Raw genomic sequence first — 5,621 nt, forward strand, 5'->3', positions numbered from 1 at the left:
CGGCGGCGGGGCGGCGCTCCGGCGGGGCGGCGCTGCGGGAGCCGGGCGGGCTGCGCGTCCCCGCCCCGGTGTCTTTGTGCCGCTGCGTCCCTGCGCTCTCTCGCTGCCGTTCGCAGGCTGTCAGCGTGTCGGGGCATCCACCCGGCAGCTCCCGGTGTTTTAGGTACCGACGGGCTCGCTCGGAGCCCCTACAAGTGAGAGGAAGCGGCCGCGTTTGCCGCGCGTCTCCCGACACAAAGCAAGCCGAGGGTTTCGCCTCGCTCCAGCTCTCGCAGAGCCGTGGGAGGGAGGCGCGCTGAGGATAGCAGGAGAGCAACAACGTGAGAGCAACAAGTACAAGAAACAGCAAAGTGTGACCTATAACACAAAATTGAGGAAGTTGCGTTGTTTGCTCCTAAAAAAACCCCAAATCAACAAGCGCATTTCAGAGATGTCTTCCAGGTTTCGAAAGTATTAGAAGGGCTGTGATGCATCAGATGTAAGAACCAGCAAGGATTTCCATGGGCTGAAACAGCTCAGTGATTTACCAGCCAAGGAAGTTGTGCAACATCCCTTTTTTCAGTGGAGGTTTTCGAGAGCTGGTTCCACGATCCGCCCCCTGCCCCTTCCCGGGGGCTGCCGAGGAGCCAGCGTGCCGGGAGAAGAGGAAGGGAGGACGGTAAGAAAGGTTGTTGAAGAAAGAAGAGAATGTGGCCATGGCTGAGGTAGCGAGGGCATGAGGGAAAGGGAGATGCAAGAGGATGAGAGCTGAGCTCCACTTCAGCATCAGTAAATCAAAGCCTTAACTCACAAACTAAGTGTTTATTAGTTATTACTACTGAGGAAGGAGAATCCTGCACGCATGGGTTTTCCCTCTGTGCATTTAAGGGCAAAGGCATGGAGAACATTCCTCACTGAATTATGGCAAATTGTCAAGAAGCTGTTCTGTTGCTGTAAAAATCTGAGTAACGTTTGCATACCTGTGCATAAGTAGTGTTTTGATCAACACCGGTACTTTGATGGTAATAAATGGCTTTTATTTCACGCAGTGACAATCTGCAATTCATCATTATATCAGCAACAGGACAGGCTTATGCATCTTGTAGAATTGCTGGCCTGCAAAGGTGTGTCTAACAATTTCATGTGCTTAAACAGTTAAACAGATAATGGCATACCATGACACAGCTAATAATTCATATTCTATGCAGAATTGGTATTTTAAAAACACAGGCTAATACATTGTCCATCTGTGTGTTTCTATTCTGGTGCTGTTGTCAGAGTAACCATGACATTTTATGCCAACTACTATCTCTTCTTCCGAGTCTAACAAGATCTGGATGACACAGGAATACTGATTTACTCCAATAAATCTGCCAGTTCTGTGATCTGTAATGAGCTCTGGGTATGTACATTACACTGCATTTTGGCCATGGAAGAAGTGTTTAATTTGAATTACAAGTGCGTAGCTGATCCCAGGATCAGATTCCATGGCGGCATGTCCTGTCCTGCCACATACTAATCCTTCTCCTTGTGTTCCCCAAAAAAACATGGCAGTTTTTATTCTGTCTTCAGCTGGAAATAAAAATGGGCCAAAGAGAAAGGAATACAATTTCCTCTGAATTAAAGGAAATTGCTCTCTCCAAAGTGTATTCTTGGTTTGATGTCTCCTGTCTTGATGACTGTTTAAAGATATTGTGAAAACATTTTTTACAGTAAACACTATTCTGCAGTCCAGTAGGACTGTGGGTTAGAAATACCTGCACTGAAAAGCTGTGAAGGGGGCAGAGTTAGGGTATCAGCTTAGGATATTTCAGGGAAATTAGGATATTATCGGTGAAAAACTTCTTAGGTAATCTTTATTGGCAACCTCAGTAGTCCTGACACTTTGCCATTAGCTGTAATATTTAAGCAAAATTAAAAACATAATCTATTCTCGAATTTCAGCACCAAGAAAATTAGATTTTGTTCATATATGTGATTTCCAATGCCAGGCAGCAGGAAACTAGGCTACAAAGACATTCAGAGCTTGAAGAATGACTTCAAAGCCTAAAGGATCCTTCTGTCTTTTTTTCCCCATTTTAAACTTCATGTTCCTTATTTACAATGAACAATATAACCCTATGCATAACCAGTGTAAGACAATAAAGATCGGTACCAAGAATTGTAGTCTTTCTATACCATCATAATTCTTCCCATCAGAGAAAAGAGCAACGCCCCTCCCAGAAAAATCCCTTTCCCAACCAAAACATCAGCATGGAATAAAATCTGTAACTCACCTCAAGCATTCCTAACAGTGTTAAAGAATAGAGATGCTTAATGCAGGCATTGATGATATTACTTAGAAAGAGGAGACTGAATCTAAATAACAATTAGCACAGAAAATAAACTGCTTGAACAATACTGTGCATATTTAGAAATCCTCTTAATGGGAATAATGAAATTATCCTTTTCTTCCCTCTGCAGTTTTCTACCACATACACACACTTCTAAGCATTAATGATTTAACTCAGAAGGAAAGAATTTCAAAATACCAATGGTTCCAGGGATGTTCTCCTAATTCTAATATTGCATTAAGTGCTAATTTATGGGGTTTTTCATAATGATCAGCCTCTTGGCTTTTCAGTAAACTTATCCCAACCAATCTGGTTTTTTCTATTCCTTTCCCTATATTTCCTTATGCAATTAAATTCACTCTTCCAACAGCTGAACTTTGAATTATTGTTTCATTCTGTTAATTTTGCATAAAATACCGTAAACAGAAATAGTTCTTTCCCAGGCAGACAGATGTGGAAGGGTGGCAGCATTAGGTATTTTAGAGAAACATTGCATAATTATCTGAGGACTAAGATTGCAAAAGCAATTGGACTCTGCTTATCAAACAGTTATGTCACACAAGAATCAGGACAGAGGGGATTTGGGGGTCATTGATCAATACATAAGCTTCAAAGGGATGAAGGAATTTTTAACTTGTATTAATTACTAAGAACTTAGAAAGAACACTGACCCAAATGCTGCACATATTTCTGAGAAATGTAGTAGGCAGTAGAACAATGGGACAGAATAAAAGAGACAATAAGGAAAAGGAAATAGGTTAGCCAAAAAATATTTTTCTCCATCCTATAAATTTTTTCAGTGCCTCATATTTTCACAGCTTTTTGGCTGGAGTCTGGAGCAAAACAGCAAAATAACACAGTGGAACCTCTTGATGAAACGGATACAGGAAACACTGTTGCTGAAACCTGCTGTCCCTGTGGGACAGGCACACACGGCAGCGATAGGGAATGCAACAGCCCGCTGGGATCTCTATCTCCTGGCAAGAGGCTGATCCAAAACATACAAAGAACAGCATTTCAGAATTATTTATTAGTACAAGCACATGTTTAGCAACTTTTCCTCATGTACCAACAGCTGTATCTGAACACCAGTAAACACTAATTTCTGCAAGGAAGAGATACCCTAGTTCACTGAATATTATGCAGCAGAGAGAATAACTGATTTAAATGCATTTTCAAGGTAATATTTAAGCTAATTGAAAGAAACTAGTGAAAGCCTTACTCATATACCATTATTTAGCAAGGCCTCATTAGCATGCATTAATGAAGCACTGTAAACCTTACTTTTGAATTACATTGTTAAGTTTGGGTCACACCCTCAAAAGCATTGAGTCAGGTTTTAATATTCCCTGGTGGTAGAGACTGCAAGGGTAAATATGGGTAACTGCATGTAAAAGGGTATTTCTTACACCATTAATGTGCAGCTTCAGCTCATGTTGAGTCCAGATTTTCAAACTTGCATATATTAGATCAATTTTTTAAAACTAGATTTCTAACTAGAATAAATGCCATTGTTTTGTGAGATCTATGAATCCTTAATAACACACAGCTCACTAATTACTGGTTATTAGGGCAGTATTCATTTACTCAGGTAAGTTATGTAAAATGTACACCTATTTCTTCAGCACCAGCAAGATCAGATGCATGTAAATATGCTATTATATATAAAATAAAAAGAATCCTGTAACCACTTTTTCTAGCTCTTTGATGAAGAAATATGAAATTAATTAGTCATCCACTTGTACAGGCCAATGTCAGCTTTAAAAGCACATTAAATTCTCTCCCAGTGATTCAAATGTAGATTTTAAGTCCATTTTTAAAATTTTCAGTAATCCAGAGCAATCATACTAATTTCAGTTTAAAAGAATGGCTTATTTCCTTACACATTACTTAAGATGAAGGTCTAAATATATACATATATATTAAAACATATATATTAAACCAGCAAAAGACATAATTCAACTCTTATTTCTGCCTCAGAATTAGGATGGTCCCTTAGTAATAATAACCTTTGTTTTGTTCAGTTTGGATTCATATGCAAATATCAGAGGAAATTAAAATTTGTTAGAATATTCTTCTCATTTACATTGTTTTAATAACAACAAAATAATTAAAAGGTTCACTGAATAAAGTAGTTTCAACACAGTTTTGTGGTCTTGATTTCATGATTAATTCATTGTAGAGGTTTCAACAGACACCTCAAAGTTGTTGTTCTTGTCCAGCCATTACTACTCTCTTACATTAAAATTAGTTTAAGAGAACTTCCATTTAAACTAAGGTTTTGGGCACCATTTTGGGATAATGGTTATGCTAATGGGATGCAGATAAACAGGATGTGTGGAACAAGTGGCAGCCACGAGGTGCTCAGTAGCCATACTGCAGTGTTTGATAAGCTGGGCTGAGGCAGTGCAGACTGTGCCGTGGGTGCCCTGCACGCCTCATTCTCCCTGAAAGGACACGGGTGTTAGTCATGGGCTTGTTCATCTCTAAGTTCCCAGGTGAAGACAGGAGCTGTACTTCACTATCAAGCACCTCAAGCTGGGAGCTTTTTTGGCACAAGGAAACATACCAGTAACATCCCTGTCTACTCAAAGTGCTTTCACTATTTTGTTTCATCTTTCCATTCTCCACATAACAGCAAGATAAAAAGTATTAATGGAAATCTGGTACAGCCATGGTGACCTTCTGGCATCTCAGTCTGCAGAGTCCACTGAACTGTCACCCAAACTACCTCAAGCACAAGGAATTCTTCATGACCTTTCACTGTGAACCATCCATTTCCTCCCAATAACTGGAATCTGAATATCAGCTGCTTAGTTTCCCTGAAGTCTTGGCAGTGTACTGGACAAAAGGCAGACACCCTTTTACTACTGCTATTTTATATTAGTTTTTATTTGGGTTGTGTTCCATTGGGTGCAGCAAACCTTGGCATTTAGAACATCTGCAACCTCACATACAGCAGAAAAAAAAAGAGAAAAAGCCCTCTTGTCTTTCAAACATAAATGTGACATCAGTCTTCAACTGCTAAAACCAGAGCTACCTTTGTGGGTGGCTCTGTACTTTCTGAAAACAGCTTTGGCCAGGAGCAGCCATTTAATCATCTTTCACTGACAGATTGAAGTTTCTTTTTCCAGTGACACCATATTTAGTAACATGCAATGAATTTCATGAACATGGAATTTAGCATTATTGAATTGTGCTTATTCTTCCTGGCATAGTAAGATTAAGGGTATTTATGAATCTTCCAACATTTTTTGTCTATACACAGTGGGAGCTACAATAGCACTTGGTAGTCTAATATGGCAAGAG

Source organism: Erithacus rubecula, assembly GCF_903797595.1.
Source record: "Erithacus rubecula genome assembly, chromosome: 14".
NCBI lineage: Eukaryota > Metazoa > Chordata > Aves > Passeriformes > Muscicapidae > Erithacus > Erithacus rubecula.